The sequence below is a fragment of the Macrobrachium rosenbergii genome, chromosome 10 (genome assembly GCF_040412425.1).
Source record: "Macrobrachium rosenbergii isolate ZJJX-2024 chromosome 10, ASM4041242v1, whole genome shotgun sequence".
NCBI lineage: Eukaryota > Metazoa > Arthropoda > Malacostraca > Decapoda > Palaemonidae > Macrobrachium > Macrobrachium rosenbergii.
The window spans coordinates 64,164,725-64,190,848 of NC_089750.1; the positions used below are offsets into that span (position 1 = coordinate 64,164,725).

Here is a 26,124-nt window from a genome sequence, read left to right on the forward strand (position 1 = left end):
TACAGCACCTAAACCCTTAGTCTCAAGCATATTCAGCTCGCTGTGGGGTTTATTCACTCATAGCCGATTTCGCAATTGTGAATGAGCAAGCACTGTCACCTTCAACTTTTCCGTTACGTTCCATAAATATCAGATTACTTTTGAATGAAAATACTTCTTAAAATTTCCAATTTCCCTTTCTTCAATTACAAGTTCAAAGGGCTGCCTAATGTATAGGTCTAGCCAGGCCAGAGGATAAAACAAGAGAAAAGCAAGAGAGGGTGGGGGAAAAAGTGGGAATTAACCGCGGTAGAAACGAGCAACCTACCACTAAATTTTGAAGTTAGGAAAACAGAAGCGGAAAGAGAAGTCCAACGCTTTCCACTGGTAAAATAGACAGTAATTGAATCATTTTTGCTATCTGTAGCTCTGCAGCGCAAGCATGCTTCACAGAAATGACCCCAGTGCGAAATAATAGCGAGGGTTAACACTGCCGAATTCTAAAAAGCGGAAGTGACCCCGCCGCCCAAATTTCTTCCTATCAATTATTGACGGCCGTAATCCTCCATCAGGCTAATGGTCCATTTGTGACAGAACTTCGACGATCAAAAGACTGATTTCGGGCCCTGCTAATTTCCTCAAAAGAGGAGATCCACTCGAGCCTTTTATAGTCTGCAATTTCCACCAATTTCCAGCGCGAAGCGTCATCGCTCTCTCTCTCTCTCTCTCTCTCTCTCTCTCTCTCTCTCTCTCTCTCTCTCTCTCTCTCTCTCTCTCTACTGGCATCCTGGGTCTCATTTTGGCTTATTGTCGCTCGAACACGTTACCTGTTTCTATTATTATTATTATTATTATTGTTATTATTATTATTATCATGACTTATTGTCGCTTCAACCTGTTGCCTGTTTATTATTATTATTTTTACTATTATTATTATTATTATTATTATTATTATTATTATTATTATTAAAACCCTGAGGTTTGGTAATAGGAGTTCACGTGACAAAGCAAGAATAGACAATATAATGTTACTCGCCTTGACTAATCCTATTTCAGAAATTCAAGCAGTCAAACCAAACACTGGGCCAATCTCGGTCATTCAGGGCTTTAGACAGTAAAAAAAGAGGGAATTGGACAGTGGTTAGACAGTAACACAGAGAGATCAGATATTAAAGAAACGAAATACAAGGATCGATCGGTGGAAATGGGAGACAACCCCACTGCTGCACTCGGAGGTGGGTTAACAGATGGAGGTGTTGAACAGCGAGATTGAAGAAAGTTTTCCAACTCCTTAATTGCTCAGTATTTCTGTATCTGACTTATTTACTTCTTTATTATTTTAATCTATTTTCTTTGGTGTTTTACTAAATTTTATCTTTCAACAGCATTTTCTCTTTTCCACAAAAACAACAAAACAACACTTACCACAATCACCAACAACAACAACAACAACAACAATAATAATAATAATAATAATAATAATAATAATAATAAAAATAATAGTTAAAAAAAATTAGAGTCCGCTGGCACGGGCAACTTAATGGCCTTCTACAGCCCATGAACAATGGAAAACTGAAACACAAAAAGGCAAAGGAATAGAATGGGGTTTAGCCGAAGGACACGTTTGGGGTAAGAGTTGGTACAAATTAGGAGAAATTATATCTCTATATTTATCTATCTATATGTATATGCATATACAGTATATACTATATATATATATATATATATATATATATATATATATATATATATATATATATATATATATATATATATATATATATATATAATATAATTAGTGACTAACGAAAAACGTAAAACAAACTGAAAGACGCGAGAAAGAAATAGAGATGAACTTAAAACAGAAACCTGAAATAGCGATAAACTATTTCAACTGGAAGTAAAAAGAACTTTGCTTTAATCTACCGTAAAACAAAAACGTTACATTTTCCCAATCTCGAATTTAAAAGGATTCGGAAAAAATTTGCATTCCAGTTCTTTTGGGGACCACAGAAAAGGCTGAAAAATTCTTGCAAATTATGAAAAAACCTAATACTTTTTCATGCAAGTCATTCAAAAGCGGAGGAATCAGGAAGCGCCATTAATTACTGGAATAAACGAGAGTGAAAAAAAAAAACTTTATTCCTACGCATTATTTGGTTTGAAAATATCGTATAATTTATTTACTGACTTACCCAACTGGCGCTGCAATATATAGGTCATCGTGAAATACAACGATAATTAAGGTTACATTATATATATATATATCAAATATATATACAGTATATATATATATATATATATATATATATATATATATATATATACATACATACATAGACACATATACATACATACATACATATATATATATATATATATATATATATATATATATATATATATCCTAGCCGTATGCAAGTGAATTTTCCATGGTAATATACAGCTGGGGAGGCAAACCTTTCAGCCCTAAACATTACTGAGCGTCGGTGTTTTTATGGAAGCTGCGAATTTCCTTGGAATATTAATGTTTGTTTTGGCAAGGGAGCCGAGGTAGCGGCGGAATAATTTTTCAATTTTCTTTCAATAAAAATGTATTAGATTAGAATTCCCCTTATTAAACAATAAATAAAGCAAGTGACAATATCTCCTCTCTTTTCATAGAAATGTTACAAGAATGTAATGATCTTTGCCTGAATCATTTTTCTGATAGTGTAAAACAAATAGTTTCATGAAAAGCCATCTTTATGAAAATTTCCTATCCTTCAATATAAATACGACAGATTGTAATTATCTTCTATGATAAAATAAACCGTAGCAGAAAAATTTTTCCATGGGGAAATACTCTTTATATGGAAATGTGCTTTTATATTCGCTCGAATCCCTAATTCACTATATAATATATATGTATGTATATATGGTAGATCAGCAGAGGATAGTTAGGTTGACGGAAGCGGTGAATAATCCTGAGGAGTTACGAGGGTAGAGGACAGAAGACCTAGAATAACGCACGTGTGTGTAGGTGGGTTTGAAGTGATGCTGATGAAACTTGTGTGTATGTGTTAGAAGCAGCTAATCATGTGGAAGTTGTCTGCACGCCTGGTTCATCCACGATTCAGTAGTTAAAAGTGTGAATGTGGGAGCGACAGCCGAGTAGTTTTTTCTCTGAAGTCGTCCCTAAGTTTGGGAAAAGGCACACACACACATATATATATATAATTACTTTTTTTGAGTTTTCTGTAAAAGAAAACTATTGTGCCGGCGTTCTGTCCGTCCGCACTTTTTCTGTCCGCCCTCAGGTCTTAAAAACTACTGAGGCTAGAGGGCTGCATATTGGTATGTGATCATCCACCCTCCATTCATCAAACTTACCAAATTGCAGCCCTCTAGCCTCAGTAGTTATTTTATTTAAAGGTAAATTTAGCCATAATCCTGCTTCTGGCAACGATCTAGGATAGACCACCACCTGGCCGTGGTTAAAGTTTCATGGGCCTCGACTCTCAAAGATAGATCTGAAAGATAGATCTATTTTCGGTGGCCTTGATTAGGCTATACGCTGTAGTAGCTGTACATAAAACTAGATTGCGCCGAAGAAACTTCGGCGCATTTTTTACTTGTATATTTTGAAGATCGATTTCATTTCTCCAGGTGTTTGTGAATAATTCTCTGCTTTGGTGTAATAAAACTTTAACGAATTCTAAAAAAAAAAAAAAAAAAAAAAAATCTGACGAACACTGAAAAGCGATGCGTTGAAGCTGTAAAATGTAAAAACCATCCTTATTCTTCCACTGCAGTGTTTTAAAATATTTCAAGCTCTTTCCGTTTCCTGTTATTTATTTACCACAAATGCAATACGATCATTATTTCCGTTTTCCCTTCCACATTTCTATTATTATTTCGTGTCTTTAAAGATGCATTTTCATCCGTTTTGTATAGCTTTATTATTCAACTTATGTTAACACTATTATAACATTGTAAATGGCCACTAACTTCACGAACAAGCTTCCTAAGAATAAAATGCCCATAGAATAGTATAGAATATAAGATTAAGGCCACAGGCCAAGCGCTGGGACCTATGAGGCCATTCAGCGCTAAAACGGAAGTTGACAGTAACAGGCTTGAAAGGTGCAACAGGAGGAAAGCCTCGCAGCTGCACTATGAAACAATTGTTAGGAGAGGGTGGAAAGCAAGATAGAAGAAAGAGAATATGAACGGAGGTACAGAAAAGGGAATGAAAGGGGGTTGCAGCTAAGGGCCGAAGGGGCGCTGCAAAGAACCTTGTAATGCCTACAGTGCACCGCATGAGGAAAATGTCCATAGAGAGGAAAATTAAATTGCAATACATATGAAAAAGGTAACTGAAAACAAGAAAAATAAAACCAGATAAAGAAGCAGATAAATAATGAAATAACAAGCCTTTAATGAGGAAAGGAAAGAGGACGGGCAAACCTAACGTCCTTTTCTCGCCCACACCCGAGGCAAAGAAGAAAAAAAAGATGGAAGGGAAGAGGGTGAGGCTTGATCGCGAAGGCAGCTTTAGCCAAACTGCCTCTTATAGGGAAAAGGAAAAAAGTTAACTGAGGAGTCAGGAACCACAGAAGCGGGGGGGAGAATTCCAAATTTAGTCATTATAAGGAAAGAAATTTAGTCATTATAAGGAAAGGATGCGTCACCGGACAGCATAATCCTAAGATTCAGGATTCACAGAATAGAGGGAAGAGGTGGACTGCCGGGTGCGGCAAGGTTGCCTTAGACAAAGAACTTTTTCTACTCTTGGGCGCGATAGGAAAGTGGCAGAAATAGTATCTACAAGAAGAGAGAGAGAGAGAGAGAGAGAGAGAGAGAGAGAGAGAGAGAGCTTAGATTCGATTCTGTCTAGGAGGAAGACAAAGGAGGAAGCACCCCAATTATGAGAACAATGCTCCAAACAAAGACGAATAATTCCAACACAAAACTTTAATCACGTTGTTTACAAACAGTATTGACGTCATCACAATGATACACTCAATATCTTAATGGCAGATGCAAGTCGGAAACATGACAATGGTGCTTTGCAGAGGAAACAGAGAATTCCAAGAATTATCATTATCATTCTGTTAAAGGAAACGGTTGATTGAGTAAGAGAATAATATGAAGACTTCAAATACGAAGCTTGCGTGAACAATGAATAAATCATGAGACTGGATAAGTTTAATAAAAGATTAAGTTTCTCAGAGACAGTTTAGCACCTACTTAGACAAAGTGGTAAGGAGATATTAGGCGAGAGCACGCAGGTGCCACTTTGGCGGATAAGCTGTAAAAGGACAGACGCTACTAGCTCATTAACGTTTAGAGAAAATGCAGTCAAGATTGGTGATACAAAGGAGAAACTGCAGGGGCTGGTAAAGTTCAAAGGAAAGATTAGGAAGTGTAGGTTACGCGAGTACATGGGGGCTGGAAGATGGAGCGATGAAAATTCATATGTTGGAGAAATGGGAATGGTAAATTCATACAGGTTATCAGTAGACTTTGCGCTCGGTTGCGTAATGATCCGTTATTGCAAATTACGTTTCGGTCCCAGTTGATTCGTCCTTTTAGGCTGATAATACTCGTCAATCCGTTTTCTGAAACATCCATTGTGCTTCTGGTGACTTCAGCAGTGGATCAGGTACGTGGATAAGGAATGGAATGGAATATAGAGCTTAGGCCAAAGGCCGAGCGCTGGGACCTATGAGGTCATTCAGTGCTGGAAGGGAAACTGAGAATAGGTAGGTTTGAAACGTGTAACAGGAGGAAAATCTCGCGGTTGCACTATGAAATCATTGACAGGAGAGGGTGGATAACAAGATGGAAGAAAGAGAATATGAACGGAGGTACAATAAAAGGAACGAAGGGGGTTGCAGCTAAGGGCCAAAGGGACGCTGCAAAGAAATTTAGTAATGCCTACAATGCACCCCGTGAGGTGCACTGACGGCACTAATCCCCTACGGGGTACGTGGATACGGGCGTGGGACTAGCAACCCATCCTGACAAGACCCTCCTCTTTCAGGGGGGAAAAGGCATGCATCTGAATATACACAGACATGCAAGCACATCCCTATATCCATCAATACATACATAGATTTTACTATTTTCTTATGAATACAAACAAATACACACAAGTATACATATATGTATGTATGTATATCTATCTATCTATCTTCTTCTTTTAACGTGCTTTTTTCCGATTTGTATGGGGGTAAGCACGATGCCTTCTTTTGATCTGTTTGTATATATACAGTATATATATACACAGTATATATATGTGTGTGTGTATGTATGTATATATATATATATATATATATATATATATATATATATATATATATATATATATATATATATATATATAAAATTTTAACTGCGCAAGAATACACATTGGTAAATAAAATCTTGTAATCAACCCCAATATCAACAATACTTGTCATAAAATCCTTGCATTAACGTCCGAAAGAGAAAAATACTTGCGCCTTTTTTTTTACATTTACGTTCTACATTCCAATACCGATATATAATAATTTCCTTCATTTATGAAAACTATCCTACGTACTGACGCTGCTGTCACTCTGACGTCAATGACTGTTTAAGAGATTACCACACGCTTCCTGGCTTTGCTCTCCTCTAACAAAACGAATCTTCGAGTAATCACTTTAATAAGCAAGTTAATCGTCAAACCACATGGCGTCCTTTCAACTAACACCTATATAAATATCACCAAAGTAAGCTTACCACTTGACAGCCTGGAAAATAATCGAATGGATTATATTAAAACTAAACGAAACTTCGGGTACAGCCATATTAATCAGATTGAACGTCAGTTCACGTGGCGTCATTTTCACTGAACACTTTTACCGTCACTGAAATAGAGCGCAGTAAACAGGATATCACATTTTAATCATCAGTTGATATGAAGTATTTTTAACAAACAACTAAACACGTGTCTAGAAATAAACTAGTCAACTAGATATGATGATATTGTCACTCATAACGTTCTCCAAAAGGGCAAAAGAAATGATGCTAAATGAAACATGACATCACCAGGCAACAACAATCAACACTTACAAAAACACTTACAAATGTAATGCAGCAGCATCAGCTGAGCCCGAGATAACTCGCCATCGCCGAAAACAAATTGAAAAACACCGCTGCTAACATCCGCTATTGTTAATAACACGCGCACAGAGAAAACTTCTATTGAACACCAAAAGAGAACGCGGGAGAGACGATAACACACTTCACTACAGAACAGTAAAGAAAAAAAATGCGTATCACAACAATGGCAGCCTATATAAGCAGGCACAGGGACAAAGGCTTGGACGAGCGCGCGCTACACCGACGCTACGAAAGTATGGCTCGTCTCTCTCTCTCTCTCTCTCTCTCTCTCTCTCTTGAAAACACCTGTCACAGAACCGGACACCTGCACGCTACGATTAGCACCGTTACCTGGACGCAAACAGAGCAACGCACGTGTGCTCTGCTGCGTATGCCAGCTACGTGTCTGTAACCGTATGACGAAGCGTCATACAGAACGTGTCTGTACAAATAAAAGTGGGCGTCAGACAAAGTGTTGTATTATGTCTGGCCTCTCTTTACCTTGGGCTAGCCTACTTCCACTTCCCCCTCCCCCTCCAGCCTTCGCTTCGCTATGCTTTTCCTTTTGTTTTCGAGCGGTCCTCTTAATCTCTTTGTCTGTCTGTCATCTCCAGCACGGAAAGCGTTGCTGAAACGGAAATCCAAAAAACAGTGAGCTCAATATTATTCCTCTTCCAACAGTCTTTCTTTTTTCATTGTCTTCTATGAATTATTCTTGCAATATATAAAAAAAAAATTACACAATCTTGGGCATACGTAGACCTCCACTATATTTCATGTTACGCGTTCCCTCAGAATTAATTTAACATTTTAGAAAGAGATCTCTTAAACCTGGAAAAGTTCCATTCCCTGTGAGACCTACCTCACTTCTCTTCTCTGAAAATGATTTATATCTTACGCCCTTGAGCATTTTGAAAATGATACAATTGTCCATAAAAATGTTAAATTATGGCGCCGTTTTCTGTTAGCCGTCTTCCTGTTCAATCGCTATTCAAAGAAACTTAGAATTCTTGTACAATTTCCGTCATGAAAATCACCATTACCATAATAATGTGGACAAGTTATAAGCACAACTTCACTTTCAGCCTTTCTCATTTAACTTAAATTGGGAGGTTCAAGAACATTTAAGGCCATAGCAGCAAATATACCAGGTGCTGAAACAGCTACAAACGTTCATATTTCAGTCATATTTTTCAATTTGCTGACACAAGCTTCTATAACGTATTGTTATTTATTTTTAAATTAATTCCAATCTTTTTTTTCATCTACAAGTATATCATTAGCGCATTACAAGCTCGCGCAATCGGCCAAGCTGTTCTTCCCAACCCAAAGTTCGATGGTACCGACAACCTGATAGCCCCATCCACTGTCTGGACAAAGAACTTCAAAGAAGAGACAGCCCCATCTATAGCTCATGCCGAAGGGAAACGTGAAATTAAACAAGGGCGTTCCGAGACCACAAAACTCCAGCAGGGATTGACGATCCACAACATGCAGCACCTCTCCCCCTCAATCAAAAATAAAGAAAATATAAAATAAGGCCTCTAGGAGACATCACGATCTCCAAAACCTAATCACTTGTTGGAAGTCACGTGGCCTACCTTTGGAATCATTTTCATTAAATTTACTCATATATCTGCGTAATCCTACCGAGGAATAGTCAGCCAGACGTAACTTCCCCGTAGGAGGTAATGAAGTGATTAACACCAAAAGATGGGAGATAATAGGAAACTGAATATACTGACATAGGGAGAAAAGTGCAAAACAAGGCAGCAATAGTGAATAAATAGCAGAACGGAAAGGAATGGAAGAGAAAATAAAATTTAGGCCAAAGGCCAGGTACTGGGATCTATGAGGTCATTCAGCGCTGAAAGGGAAACAAGAGTAAAAAGGTTTCAGAAGGTGCAACAGGAGAAAACCTCCCAGTTGCACTGTCGAACAGCTGTTAGGAGGGGGTGGAAAGTAATATGGAAAAAATGAGAAACTGAACAGAGGTACAGTAAATGGAATGAAAGGAGTTGCAGATAGGGGCCGAAGGGACGTTGCAGAGAACCTTACGTAATGCACAGAGCGCACAGCGTGAGGTGCACTGACGGCACCAACCCCGTAAGGGGGGAAGGGGGACAATTAATGGTAAGAGCCTCATGAGAGAGAGAGAGAGAGAGAGAGAGAGAGAGAGAGAGAGAGAGAGAGTACTTCGAAGCTTGGCAAAAGAAAACTTTAATAGAAAGCCACGAGTTAATGCAAAACAACTGAATAAATGGTCTCACCTGCTGTGGCAAGTAAAAGTAAGTATAGCTTAGTTTTACCAGACCACTGAGCTGATTAACAGCTCTCCTAGGGCTGGCCCGAAGGATTAGACTTATTTTTACGTGGCTAAGAACCAATTGGTTACTTAGCAACGGGACCTACAGCTTATTGTGGAATCCGAACCACATTGTAGCGAGAAATGAATTTCTATCACCAGAAATTAATTCCTCTAACTCTTCATCAGCCGGCGGCGGGAATCGAACTCCGGCCCATCGAATGACGGTCTGAAGCTCAACCAACTCGGCCAACAAAGGGCTAAGAATTACCTGGGAGGGGCCTTCGGGTTTTCTAATCATTATATGATGGTGGCTATTTTGATAGATGAATTCTCTCTCATTTCCGTGTTCACTTTTTATCCTTCAAAAACTCCACACCGGATATGCACCCATTTCACATGACTGACGAACGGGTACATACATATTGCACTGCTCTGGTCAACATGGGGACAATTTTTGCTTGTTTTATGGAAACGAACCTAGATCGTTCAATCCTCTACTGGGATCGATCCCGGAAACTCATATTAGTGAAATTATTATTCTACCACTTACCTATGAGAGAGAGAGAGAGAGAGAGAGAGAGAGAGAGAGAGAGAGAGAGAGAGAGAGAGAGAGAGAGAGAAATACATGTCTAAGTCAAATATTAACTGTTATTCCAATCAGGCCACGAAAAACACAGGACAAAAGTCAATATCGTTTGAAAACAAGTAAACAATGCGCCAAAGACTCTTCGGCGCAATCGAGTTTTCTGTAGAGCCGCTGTAGCGTATAATCAAGCCCACCGAAAATAGATCTATCTCTCGGTGGTATCGGTAAAATGCTGTGTGAGCCGTGGCCCACGAAACTTTAACCACGGCCCGGTGGTGGCCTGTCCTATATTGTTGCCTGACGCACGATTATGGTTAACTTTAACCTTAAATAAAATAAAAACTACTAAGGCTAGAGGGCTGCAATTTGGTATTTTTGACGATTAGAGGGTGGATGATCAACATACCAATTTGCAGCCCTCTAGACTCAGTAGTTTTTACGATCTGAGGGCGGACAGAAAAAAGTGCGGACGGACAGACAAAGCCGGAACAATAGTTTTCTTTTCAGAAAACTAAAAGCTGTAAAAAAATTTTTACTGTTCAAGTTTGCTTAACTAAATCAACTGCAACAATGACTTACGTAATGACAGAAATAAAAACTGTAATACAAAAAATGAAGACAATACCAACAGTAACGATAATAATAATGGTCGCAATGACGGAACTAAAATAAAACGGTAACATACTGGGAACAGGATATATATATATATATATATATATATATATATATATATATATATATATATATATATATACTGGGAACAGGATGTACATATATATATATATATATATATATATATATATATATATATATATATATATATATATATATATATATACATACACATACAGTATATAAATACATATACTGTACATACAAACGGGAGAGAGAGAGAGAGAGAGAGAGAGAGAGAGAGAGAGAGAGAGAGAGAGAGAGAGAGAGAGAGAGAGAGATTTCTGAAACGCACACGCTGTATCTTCCTCATATTATTCGAAATTCATTAAGTATCATCAAAATCTCGATATTTCATTCTACAACGATAGACGGATATTAGAATCGATCGGGCTTGGAATTGCCAGACGCCATCTCCACTTTTATTCAGCATCAGACAAGGCCAACAGCGCAAGTGCAGTCTATTATTATCCCAAATAACCCTATCCTTTTCGTGGCATGTGAAATATACTCCTTGACAATCAACTGAGTATTACTTATATCCGGATTTGTATTGTCCTCGATTTAGCATCCAGTTTCGGTAAACAATGAATTGTCAAGTCGTTTTCTTTGCCTCTCTTCAATACCGATTTCCTTTTTATTTTCTTAACTTTTCACAATGAGAATTCCTTTTTTTTTTTGGTTCCTTTACCCTTTAAGCTTCAAACTCTCTCTCTCTCTCTCTTTCTCTCTCTCTCTCTCTCTCTCTCTCCAAATTCAATTTATGTTTAATCTTTGCGTCTTCAGAATTTTTAACTATCTTCTTTATTCATATGTCCATATTTTCTCTCTCTCTCTCTCTCTCTCTCTCTCTCTCTGACTGCAACCCAGAATTAGTTACCTGAACCACCTGATTTGAGTTAAGGAAAGACTCCTTATTTTTTAGTTTTCAGAAGAAATGAATTAATTTTCTTCCTTTTCAAAATTTATAAAAATTATATCCCTAACGTTACGTGAAATTCCAGCTTAAAAAATATTACGACGCAGAAGAAAAATAAAAAAAACAACACATGTTTATCTATTACCAATAACACTTGTGCAGCAGCTGCAACCATTACTATCACTGAGGCCATTAATACTGTTATTACTATTTGTACCCAGAACATTATTAGTGCGGCTATCAATATTACTATTACTACTAGTACCTAGAACATTATGAAGTTTTTCTCGTTGAGAGGATTCTTCTCGCTACCACGAAAGGAGGAGATGAAAATGAAATTTGCATCAGAACCCGAACAATAAATCTCCTGAAAGGAAGGCAGGCCACCCTGGCGAAATTACTTCGTGCATAATGCAGAGGAGAGTCAATGCGTGGTTTGCAGGCGGAAATTCTTAAAAGTTATTTTTTTAAGTCCATAGTTTATCGTTTTCTTTTATTTTTTTTTAATGTGTGGCTAACGCTGTATCAAAACCTACTTGCAGTCTCCTAGAATGATCTTTGATACAACGGAAACTAAAGTTAATTCAACCCACGTCAGACAATTTATAATTTTTAGACATGATTTCAAATCTGTGTAAAATAAACTTAGGAATGACCGAATATTAGATACATAAAAAAAATGGAAAAATTATTCGCAAAAAGCGGTAAAAAAAAATAGCAACTTTTCAAATTCTATAAATGCTAAGACAGTGATGAATATAAAACTGGCATATAGAATATCAGATACAAAAAAATCCGGTAAACTGTTTAGAAATTACAGAGGAAAAAAGGCACTGATGAATGTAGTAAAATTGGTACAGATCAAAAGAACTAAAACTAGAAGAGAGAATAACCAACCGAGCGACGCGTAACCATTTCTTAAGGGCAATTTCAAAGTTACGACGGAATTCCAATTAAACTTTGCGAACTGATTAGATTTTGCTATGGATCCGGTTCCGGATGCGGACTCATTAAGTTCGTCTTGGAGTTGGCCAAGGCAGCCCAAGCTTTCAGAGGTTCTTGCTAGTGTCAGATAATGAGGCCTAAGTAGTTATATGTTACGCCTCAAGGGTTACTTTGCCCCTCTGGTGACAACTGATAACAAAACTTGGCTCCTGAGTGAGGGTTGCCAACTGGGGCCAATTTATAAAGTGACTTCAGTTCTACTTTTACTCAGTACCATTATGTATAGTGCTCGGGGTGTTATTCATACACTTCAATTAGGATATTTTTTAAACAGTATATTTTACATTTAATATGTCTGGCATTACAACCGTTATACCCAGCGTCTTTACAAAATAATAATAATAATAATAATAATAATAATAATAATAATAATAATAATAATAATAATAATAATAATAATAATAATAGATGAAAACCACCTGACCCAGTGTCCTGCGGCTTAATTCCGGTATCCTGACAATTTAAAAACGCCACTTAGTGTATTTTGCTAATCTGAAGTATTCAAGTGTATTTTCCGATTTTTTGCTCTCGTTAGTCGGTGTTAAAGGGACACATACTGAGATGCAAGGTCCAATAGCGTTTCGAAATTTAATACGCTGCCTTCTACAATAAGTTACTCAAGGACATATAATGATTAACAGAAAAGAAACACGCTGACTCAGGTTGGAGATAATTCAAGTCTATAAAATAATCCACTCTTTGGTGTTTGGTGGGCGTAGCAGACTTAGGTGGCTCTTGGGAACTTTTGTTCCTTCAAGATCTTACCGTACTTACAACCTCGAACCCATCCTCAATAATATGAGACGAATAATAATGACATCAGTGAAAAAAGAAAAAGGATGATTCTATACCGAGTTCGGAGTTATAAACAATCCTGGAACAAAAGATATAACGATAAAAAGGCCATGTCGTATCAACATACATCGACTGCATCTAAAAATTAATATCTGATAAGTGTCTCTCTCTCTCTCTCTCTCTCTCTCTCTCTCTCTCTCTCTCTCTCTCTCTCGGTAAAAGGTTTCCTTCCTTTATTCAATTAATATGGTTCCCTGTGCTTACTAAAAGGTTGTTCTCCGTCCCCCTAAATGTATTACTTCCGCCTGCCGAGATTTAAGATACATATTTTCGGAAGCTAACTTATACTCGGTGTATTAGGTATTATGGGCGAGAAATCCTTTAAACATAACCACTGAGATAACTGAAATTACTTTGATGACAATGATGATGATACTACTAATATACAAATAATTTGTATGCCGTAATATTTTATTTTCCAAAGTGCTATTACTACTACAATAATTTTTTTTATTTATCTATTTACTTCTGCCAAACAACACTGCCTAAGGGAACGGCTTCGACTTAAAAAAAAAAAATCATGAGTTATTGACAAATTTATTCTAGTAATGACGTCCACGACGGGCTTCTACCGTGACGGCAGTACGCAACACTACCACGGTGATCCTGTTCCAGGAATGGCTACCGACTTGGGACAGTAACGCACCATTACTCAAGACTGTGGGGCAAAGAAAATAGTTGTGTACCCCTTAGGAGAGGAACTGTTCGCTAAGTGGGTTTTTTGGGGGGAGAGGGAAGTAGAAGGTGATTTACGGCTGTTATGAAATTCCGTTTCTAGTGTCTTGCAATTAACCAAATGGTACAGGGCATAAGACATGCAGACAAATGCTACACACACACACACTCCAAATATACATAGTATATATATGTGTGCGTATATATATATTATATATAACATTGCAAAAAATTTAGTGATTATGTCTGCCGCGGGAAAAATATTTATTATTATTATTCAGTAAGGTTTAATGCGAGATATTACCGGTAGAGTAACAATAAACATGCATAAATATTTCACATATAAACTGTACATCATTAAAGTTGACCCCTAGCATAAAAAATAAAAGATGAAAAAAACTGTGCCTGTATAGTACTAATGAGATCTAGATTAATTACGCAGGTCAACCAGGGGTAAATACAGCTTAAATGAGGGATATTAGCGTCTACTAATGATGAAAGAATAATCGGAGATACTGTTAATAACGTAATTAGTGAGCTTAATTCAGCTTTCCCAAGTTACGCTTTTAATCTTTTTTTTTTTTTTTTTTTTTTTTTTTTTTAGATTTTCAAAGCCAGGAAAATGAAAAATAAAACCTCATGTAATTAACCTCCGTTGACGAATGCAGTCACTCGTGTCTGTCTGTGTTTACTGACATTGAAATAATTTTTTGTAAAGGAATACTCTTGGAGATTTTTTTCTACACTTCGTGATAAGCTTTTTAAAGGACATTTTCCAGTACCTTTACCTACCGTCCACATGCAAATAGCTTGATGGAGTTTTTCAAACGTACGTGTGGCGAAAATCTCTCAGCCTGTAGGATTCCAGGATTCATAAAAATCCAGACAATGATGTATTTCCTTAACGTCAGTTCCTCAACCTGTAGGATTGCAGGTTTCATAAAAATCCAAGCAATGATGTACTTCCTTATCGTCAGTTTCTCAACCTGTAGGATTCCACGATTCAAACAAATCCAGACAATAATGTATTTCCTAGACTGTTGTTGAGTCTCTGCCCGCCGCCCCCACCCCCCCGTCCCCCAGACAGGAATAAATTCAAATGCCAATAAGAAATATAATACGGAAAAGTAAGATAAATCAACGGAGGTCTGACATGTAACTGAAGAGTGCGTCAATTTTTTTAACTATCAAAATGAACCCTCGACCTACAAGGTCATGCTTGGTTAGACTGCGTTTGGCAAAGGTTGCTCAGTAATAATTGTGCGTAATTACAAGACCTCTGGTATTTTTATTTTAAGTATTTTCTCACAGAATACGTAATAATTTTCATGAAGTTTAAATAAAAAGTGGCATTCAGACACCCATCCAAATCAACACCCTCATCAGAAGCGTGCAGGAGACTGACAAGTGAATAAAAAAAAAAAAAGTTCTTTCCCGCTAGGGTATAAGGGATAATTATTTCGATATGACATGAAAAAACCTCGTTTGTACCAATAATTATTCTTAAAAGATTGCTTACAAAAGCTTTTTTTGGGCGGAAAATGAAAGGAAGGAAATTCGAGGGCCTAATGATTTTCGACATGAAAGGCAAAAGAGAGGATGAAAAGGAGATGAAAAGGGAGTTGGGAAGGGGAGGGGGTTTGATGGGTGGTAGTTGTGGGGAGGAAGGGGACACGAGACAGAGCTTACGGAGCAGACATGTCAGTTTTCTTGATAAAATTTCGAGATCACGAGTAGAAAGTTTTGACAGAGAGAGAGAGAGAGAGAGAGAGAGAGAGAGAGAGAGAGAGAGAGAGAGAGAGAGAGAGATTTAAACATATATATAAAATATAATATATATATAAATGTTATATATATATGTGTGTATGTGCATATATACAAATATATGTATATATATATATATATATATATATATATACATATATAATATATATATATATATATATATATATATATATATATACATATATATATATATATATATATATATATATATATATATATATACATACATATATATACTGTATATATAATATATATATATAGATATATATATATAGATATATATATATAGATATATATATATATATATATATATATATATATATATATATATATATATATATACATATATATATATATATATATATATATATATATATATATATATATATATATATATATATATATATATATATATATATATATATACACACACACACACACACATTAGAATGAGACTACTGGCATCATTTCCTTCTCCCTTACAATGTGGCCCATAACAATCGACTAACTGCCACGAATCTCATATTACAGCTCAGGTGAACAGCAGCACCAAAGTATTTACTGTAACGAGTCTAATGCCTCCCTCTCCCTCGGGAATCAAAACTCGAGAACTTTTACGAGTGAGTAACGCCTTAACTAATGTATACACACACCTATATATGTATATATGTATATGTGTGTGTATATATATATATATATATATATATATATATATATATATACACATATATATACACACATATAAAGCAGCAATGAATGGGGGGAGGGGATGGGGATGCAAGACAGAGAGAGATTGAGAGGGGGGGGGGAATACTGGGCCAAGGATAAAATAAACCGCCATTCACCCTAAAAATCGATAGCCGTCTTGGTTGCCAAGGACGGGGCAGGACGGGGGGTGAATCCATTCCTACATAGCCTCCCCCCACCCCACCATCCCCCCCCCTCTCTTTCATCATATCTCACTCTCCCTATCTAGTCCATAGTTACAGATAAACCGTCATAGAGAAGAATTTTATGGTGGCAGATAACCCAGTATCAAATGCTTAATGAAGGTATTTTATTTTTTTTTTTTAATATGTAAGCCACTGGGCGATTATTCTAATGCTCTTAGGTAGTCCAAGCAAATATATATATATATATATATATATATATATATATATATATATATATATATATATATATATATATATATATATATATATATATATATATATATATATATATATATATATATATGAGATAAAAAAAAAAGTAGAGAGGCAAGCGTAATACTCACAAAAATAATTATATAAATAACAAATTAAAGAGAGAGAAATATAGGTCTTAACTGCAGGAAATGAAACAAGACATAACATAAAATGTCGAAGGTTTTCCGAGCAAAATTTCCAGATTCGCTGGAATTGTTCAATCAAATCTATACTGCAAATTACCGAGGCGAAACTTCTAACGGAAACAGATTCAAAGGGAGTTCTAATATTCGTTAGACGTGCCATTACTTTTCATAACGTTTTTTTGCTTCCATATCATTCCCTATTTCCTACTCCCGTTTGCATCCATGAGATTTTATATATTCATATACTTTCGAGGATTTATTTCCTGCTCCACTAAGAGTATAATATATACATATATATATTGTCAGGTTTTAAGACTGCTTGAAATGGAACAGCCTTGTTTAGTCTGTTTCATTGTTTTCCTGCCCTTCTATTTGTATCTGTGGTGAAGCGAGGCGACTTTTGTGGTTTGACTTTTTTCACCGTCAGTTAGGTTTAGCACAGCAGCAAGTCAAGGTCTCGACGGCAGCAGGTGTTGGTTACCTGGTGGCCACTGCAGGTCGAGGATGACAACGCCAGTTGGGTCTTTAGCAACAAGAAGTATTTGCTTGGAGTAGCAGGTTGTCGCTACCTGTTACGATCTGCTGCTTAAGGATGGATGATGGCTAAAACCTTGGTCATCGGTGGAGATTCCTCCACGTCAGCTGTGTGGCTGTTTGTTTCGACGTTCTTCTTGTTGAGCCATCAGATCAGTGGTTTGCGATGTCTTCATCGAGTCCGTCGGATAATTCGTCCTTTAGACAGCTGAAACTGGTGTTATAACTGTGTGTGAATGCTACGGCATTGTTTATGAGTATGTAATTTTTGTTTATGCTGCCTTTGTAGCTATAATGGTTATTTTTATATGACGATGTTAAGCAGTTTGACAAATTATTTTGATGTCTCTGTTTTGTAGTTTGTTGAGCAAGAGTATGGCTCAGATTATTTTGATGTCACTGTTTCGTAGTGTGTTGAGCAAGAGTAGGGCTCAGGATATTTTGATGTCACTTTTTGTAGTATTGAGCAAGTGTAAGGCTCAAGTTATTTTTGTTACACGATTTTTGTTACACGACAGTTGACATTTTGGTTATTTGGGCTGCTGCTGTATCGTTTAGTTTTTTATGATTTCTGCTAAACCCTGAACTCCCCTGTAAATATGTACAGAACGTATCATTAATAAACTAGTTTTAAGGTATTTTGGTGGTTTGTTTTGGTCCCCCCTCCTTGATTTCTCATTGGACTACCTGGTCACCTCAGTCCCAATCAAATTTTGTATAGAACCTGAGAGAAGCGTAATGGACGGTTCATTACAATATACATACATACATATATATAATATATATATATATATAATATATATACGTATATATACATATACAAATAAATGTGTACACACACCCATATATATATATTATATAAACACAGACTCTCACACACACACACACACACATCCCACACACTTCCTATTCATAATGCTTCCTACTTTCGCGTTCCCCCACGAGAATTTATAAGCTTACATATTTATCGTATGTTTTTCTGCCACATTTCCTATCTCGGAATTTCTTCTGGGAGTGGGGTATAAAAGAATATCTAACTCAAAACAAATCCCATTAGAACTAATATGTCAACCCACATGAAATGACTACGAAATATCTGTCATTTACCTCACTGCAGTCCATGCCGTTGGCAAAAGCCCTTTCTAAGAGGACTCGTTACGTAACAATACTGATGCGAAGATTGGTGGAAGTGTGCTTAAAAAACGCAAGAATTTTTGACCATATGAACACACCTCGACCTGGTACGACTCAGGCCAGTCACACAGTTCAATTTCCTCTATGTATGTTGATTACATCGAATCACAAGGAATGAAAACTGGAATGCAATTCTACACTCATGAAGGTCCCATGCATGAAGGCAAGTGAACACATGGCCACAGCTCAAGCCTAGCCAAAAAATATTGAAACCCACAACATAACTATCTTGTGGCGTCTGGTGTAAGCGGCAAAGATTCACAGCCTTTCAGTAAGTATACTGTTGAAATATTTGTGATGCCAATGACACTAATAGTTTTTATTTCCATTTTTCCGACATGACTAGATACTTTTCTTAGATCTAAAGTTACAATAATCGCAACTGTAGTTGGATGATACTAAAAGTGTATCATCTGCTTTAAAAAAATATTATGTAAATTGTACTTATTGATTTTTGTATTCTTCGTCTTCTTTTTTTTTTGACATTAAAAGAAACAGTAAGCTGTATAAAACGGAACCTCCACACACACACACACACACACACACACACACACACACACACACACACACACTCTCTCTCTCTCTCTCTCTCTCTCTCTCTCTCTCTCTCTCTCTCTCTCTCTCTCTCTCTCTCTCTTCGGAGCATTTCTTAGAAGAGACTACAAAGTGCATAACCATACAATAATCCCTTTTCCGGCTTGGTCCAGGTAACATCATTTGAAATGAAAATCCTAACCGGCTTGAACCTTGACCTCTACAGAAAAAAACTTTGATCTTTAGAGATTATTAACATTATAACTTATCAATACGAAAAAATTACACCACAATTATGAGGCTGTACATGAAGTATCAAATCCGCTGAAATCTTAATCTCTGACCTTTAACCTTTGAGTTTTGCCGGAAGGTAATCATTTCCAAGTCATAGAATATTTAATTAAGTTTAATTCTTATTTTTGCTTGAAATACCTGCATTACACACACACACACATACACAATTATATATATATATATATATATATATATATATATATATATATATATATATATATATATATGTGTGTGTGTGTGTGTGTGTGTATAATACATATATTAAAAGTTTGTCTTATTTTTCCTTGAAATACCTGCATTACACACATATACACACACATATATAAATACATATGTAAAACACGCACACACATTGCATATGGAGAAAAACAAGGTATACCAAACTTCTTTTTTTAATTATACCTTCCTATTTTTTGCTCAAGGTCTTGTGACAACGACTTTTTCCTATACTAACAATTCTGCAAAACAAGGGATATATACTACTTTAGAATGACGGCTAACTAGGCCTTCGTAATTTTAAGTAACACTGATGCTTATGGTGTTCATTTCTGCTCATCTATATCTGCTAGTTGTTCTCGTCACTTCGTTTGCACTGTAAATTAAAAGCCCTTTACGTTTAAATAAGTCAGTATAGTAACAACAATAAAGGATACAATTAAGAGACCTGGGCCAACAGAAGTTAATATTCATGACTTTATTTACTTCAATTAACGAAATGCTTGGCTTTTGTACTGTTGGCACCAAGTTACAGAATACGTGCTCAGACTCTGAAACATGGGAATATCTGCGGGTTACAGAATGGGATGTGGCCCTTTGGGTTACAGAGTTACATATGGCAGACTGTCACTTCTTGCTGTGATACTTTACATTTGCGGTATGGAATTTTCAAATTACTACTTTCAAAAGACTTGAAATCCTTATATCCCTGTAGGAAATACATGAAAACTCTCTTTGGAAATGTACGGTCTAGGTCTAACATCCAATTGCAACGCTCTCTGATTTCAGTCATCTATGAAGTTAGGAGCTGGAAAGGCTTATGCATACAAATGGTCTTCCAGAGCGGATATTTGTACTGCAACAGAAATTAACTCAACCTCGCCATGGTGTCAAATTGGAGCGAGTTTTCGCACAGTTTTAAATTACGGAATAGTACTGTTCATAATATCGGAATGTGCAAATATACTTACGCCAAATGAAAGAAACATATTTGCGTTTGCCGCGAGGAATTCTTAACCACCCACACTGAAATTCAAAGCAACCTTTTGTATCTACTATTCGGAAAGTGCAAATGTATTTATGCCAGATGGAAGAAATATATTTGTGTTTGCCGCGAGGCCTCTGAAATTTAAAGATACTTTTCTGCATCTAATATCAAGATTATTCCAACGACAAATATAAATCAAAGATTTTATGTTTTTGTGCCACCATAACCACTACTAATTCCTAAGTACAGATATTAGGCAAACCCTCTTCATACGGCTACGATGTGTTTGAAAGATTCAATATATTGCTTATGGAAATTCGGATTAAAGTTTATTATTAACCAGTGTTTTGATTCTGCAATTATAATTAAAGTATTAAGAGTGTCTTTTTCACCCCAGAAGAAAAATGGTATGTATATGAAAGTGACAAAATCTATACATTAGGACAAGACAATATTTCTAAGAATTATGCTGATGTTTGGACGACTGAACCTCAGAAAATAAGAAACAAGTAAAAAAGGCGCCGAAGAATCGGGTTTCCTACACAGCGTAGAATGCTACATGAGCCGCGGCCCATGAAACTTTAACCACGGCCCGGTGGTGGCCTGTCCTATAGCGTTGCCAGACGCACGATTATGGCTAACTTTAACCTTAAATTAAATAAAAACTACTCAGGCTAGAGGGCTGCAATTTGGTATGTTTGATGATTGGAGGGTGGATGATCAACATACCAATTTGCAGCCCTCTAGCCTCAGTAGTTTTTAAGATCTGAGGGCGGACAGGAAAAGTGCGGACAGAATCAAGTGCGGACGGACAGACAAAGCCGGCACAATAGTTTTCTTTTACAGAAAACTAAGAGGAGTCGCTACGAAGTGAGTAGTAAGTCTCTACCCAAAATCAAGAGACAAATTTACTTCTTAAAGTACGGGAGGATCATGAATGGGGAGGAATACGGAAGTAAGAGGAGAATACTGAAGTTCAGGAGTAAAATAAAGAAAGAATGGGTATGAGGAAGGAGAAAATGAGGGTGGTTTAACCGGAAGAAAGTCATTAGCTGATTTAAGGGATGAATGTTAACGAGTAAAAAATAAACAAATAAATAAATAAAATTCCATCGCAATGCCAGCCAATGCTAAATGATAAACCACAGGTAACTTGTTATTGAAGAATTAGGCCTACGAGGATCCCAGAAGACCGATCCTTTTGAGACCTCTTAGGCCTAGCCATGTAGCCAATTGACTGGAGCCTGTTATTATTAGCAAGTAGTTTATTCAGAACGCTGAATGGATCCGATGGGAGTGGTATATGGTGCCGGCACTATGTACAGTATGTGTTGGGGCTCAAGAAACAATATTCTCTAATATTACTATTTTCCATTGAAGAATATTTTATTGACTCAGCCTATTTGTACACAATAGGTCTATTAAAATCATGAAATAGCTACAAACATTCTTCAAGAAATGGAAACAATTTGAACGCATGACTTGAACATATTTCATCATTCATTAACTCAAATCTTGTTTAATTTTTTAAATGAACTTGCTTCCGTAAAATATAAACTGTTTCTTCTTGGAATCCATATTGCCAGTTTCTCCGATAACCTCAAGTAAGATACCCAATTTTTCTGATCTCCAACGGGACTTGAAGAAACTAAACTGATCTCCAAAAGGACATCCCAATATTTAATCTCCACAATGATTCCTAATACCTTTCTTTCCACGGTAAATTATTCATTTGTTCTCATTACATCCTATTTCTGCCACAAATCCATATGAATTTCACGTAATTAATCCTAATAACCAAAACTGTTATATTAAAGTCATGGATAGATAAAATAATCGTAAAGCTTTCTTGCTGAAAAACAGTTGTCACGATTACGTAAAAGAAACTTCTTCCACGATGCGACAGTTCCGCAGCCCCTTACATACCATGCGACAGTTACATATGACACCCGCAACCGAGGAAATCAACTTGCGATTGCATCTGCATATTTAACGAGCTCTCTCTCTCTCTCTCTCTCTCTCTCTCTCTCTCTCTCTCTCCCTCTCTCTCTTCTGATGTATATTTTTAACAATTCCATTTATGTTTATTTTCAAACGTGAATTCATATATCTGAAATAATAAATATGTATATATGTGTTTGTGTGTGTTTATGTACACATATACATAAACATTTATATATATAACATATATATAAACACACACACGTATATATATATATATATATATGTGTGTGTGTGTGTGTGTGTGTGTGTGTGTGTGTGTGTGTGTAGAATCTACTCGTCACTCTTTACCAGATATATACGCAACTGTAATAACCACAATGCCCTCTTAATTTCTCGAATTCTTCGCGCTTTTTTTTGGACAAGCGTATCCAAAAAAGCGCTAAGAATTCGAGATATATATACACACATATATGCACACACATATACACACACAACAAAACAGCACTTGCGCGCGCACGAGAGAGAAAACGACCCGGCTGATGAAAAGATAAGGTCAGACGGGGGGAAACCTTCCACGATCTTCAGACTCTGCTCCATTGGTCGGAGGCTCTTTGTGAGAAGGCGAAGGGAAATTGATCCCCTTGACGAATTTCCATAGAATAGCCGAGACTCTATAGCCGTGCGGCCGCAGGGACCGGCATCACATATCACTTCCTCTTAGCCCGCTCATCATATTCACGGCCTTTTAACGAGAATCAGCTTTTATATTATCAAGGGTCACGGCTACATAGTTACTTGGCGGTATTGTCTCCACAGTGATGGGCTGACAGAGCGTCTCTTGACGTAGGTACTGGCACAAGGGCAGAGTTGTCATAGTATGATAGGATGGTATTACATACTACCCTTAATTAACACAGGGCCCAACAAATTCAGTTGATGAGTCAGAGAAAACGTAAGAAGGTTTAGAAATCCAACGCATCGCAACTGTGAAGCACACTTTAGTAAATGTCTTTCTTTTTTTTACATGAACTTAATTTCTTAATTGCTTTTACCGTTACCAAGTTTAATACTTCATACCAGTCACTTTCAGGGAGCAGATTTCACTGCCTTTCTCTGCATTCCTGAAAAATTAAACCTGCATCTCAGTAATATTTGAGTTTTAGTTTTCTGTAAAAGAAAACCACTGAAATGGCTTTGTCTGTCCGTCCGCACTTTTTTCTGTCCGCCCTCAGATCTTGAAAACTACTGAGGCTAGAGGGCTGCAAATTAGTGTTGGTCATCCACCCCCCAATCATCAAACATACCAAATTGCAGCCCTCTAGCCTAAGTATTTTTTATTTTATGTAAGGTTAAAGTTAGCCATGATCGTGCGTCGTCAACGATATAGGCCAGGCCACCACCGGGCCGTGGTTAAAGTTTCATGGGCCGCGGCTCATACAGCATTATACGAAACCACCAAAAGATAGATCTAATCTCGGTGGCCTAAATTAGGCCTTGATTATGCTCTGTACAGAAAACTCGAACGTGCCGAACGAAAACATATGAACCACTTCGAAAACAAGAGCTTCAGATGAGGTAAAAAAAAAAAAAAAAAAAAAAATATATATATATATATATATATATATATATAATATATATATATAATATATATATATATATATATATATATAATATATATATATATATATATATATATATATATATATATATATATATATATATATATATATATATATATATATATATATTTGGTGGTTTCACAAAAATAAGCCTTTCATTTCTTGCATACTAATTTAAAAGAAATTTCCTTTGACTTTTGTATGTTCATCGAAATGACCCCCAAGCAGGCCAATGACGTTTCCAACTTTTTTTTTAGAGTTCAGGCTCTTCACAAAATTACGTCCATAAAAACACGCTCTAAAAATGAAGTCGCATCTGTCATAGTTACAAGAACTGGTACCCTAACAACTTCACTGAGAGTCCTAAGGGAAAATAAAATAGAAGTAAAAAGCGCATTTTTTTACATTAAAAACAGCACTTATCAAACACCGGAGACTTGTTAAATACAACTTTGATAAGTACATTCTAGAAGGGAGACAGTGCCCGTGTAAGCGTTCGGCCTACTTAAAATAATAATGAAAAAAATACTTTTGAAAGGGATAGAGTGTCACAGCTACGTAGCCCTGTCAAATACGGGACTAGGAAATTTAAATACAGAAACTATCATTATCATCATTAGCCACGCTACAACCGTAACCGGAAAAACAGGATGCTAAAATCCCCAGTAAGGAAAGCGGCCCAGTACAGAAAAGAAGATGCTAAAGTCAAAGTAAACCACTTGAAAGAAATAACAAGAGAAAAGCACGCAAGGTCAAGCACTTACTCTGTGAAACGAGTCTTGTGTAAGTCTGCCAAAAGACGTATGACTAGGAAAGTCGTGCTGTAATTTGCTCACGGGTGGAACAAAACTTCTAGAAAACTATGCTCTTTAAATCGTATCCTTTTTAATTAGCTCAAAAACGCTGGTTTTGAACAGAGAGGTGAGCGACGTTGGGTTTGGTCAAAACTTGTCTAGGTGACCACCACTAAATGCCCAAGTCGCTGGTACATAAGCGCCACCGACCAATAATTGGTGAATAAGGCGGTTAACAAATTTTAACAATTTTAATATGATATAAATCAATACTTAGAAACATACAAAAGCCTCGGGGGCTAGGTGTGAGCGGCAACGGGTTTCAGAGGGAATACAGAATCCCCATCACTTTCAGTATCCTAAAATTTCTTACAAAGTACCTTCCCAGATGGTGTGTGTGTGTGTGTGTGTGTGCGTGTGTGTTTGAGAAGAGACCCGTGTCAATAATGTTGCTATAATTTGCTAAAGACAGCGGTCTCTTGAAGCTGATGTAGCGTACGAGATAATTTATGTTGCAATTTGTACCTACCTGGCCTGGCAGTTGGCAACACGGACAAAAAAGAATATTACCACTTTCGTATTTTGAGGAAGAAAAAAGTATTTTATCAATTGATAAGCTAAAATGTATATAATGATTTCAACAGAAAACATGGGGAAAAATGTTTCCCAGAATCTGAAAATGTATAACAAAAGACCAAATCGTATTTCAAAATGTGTGTGTGTGTGTGTGTGTGTGTGTGTGTGTGTGTGTGTGTGTGTGAGAGAGAGAGAGAGAGAGAG

At 36.6% G+C, this 26,124-nt stretch overlaps 1 protein-coding gene across 5 annotated transcripts in view; it reads right to left on the reverse strand.

Moving 5' to 3' along the window:
• Positions 1 to 26,124, reverse strand: part of LOC136842716 (uncharacterized) — a 276,871-nt gene that overhangs the window by 47,608 nt on the left and 203,139 nt on the right. The window contains exon 1 of one of the 5 annotated variants that reach the window (XM_067110426.1): positions 7,072 to 7,366. The exons of the other annotated variants lie outside the window; for them this stretch is intronic. The gene's annotated coding sequence lies outside the window, so the exon portion shown is untranslated. Of the gene's footprint in view, positions 1 to 7,071; positions 7,367 to 26,124 lie in introns of those variants that run through there. 5 annotated transcript variants of the gene reach the window in all.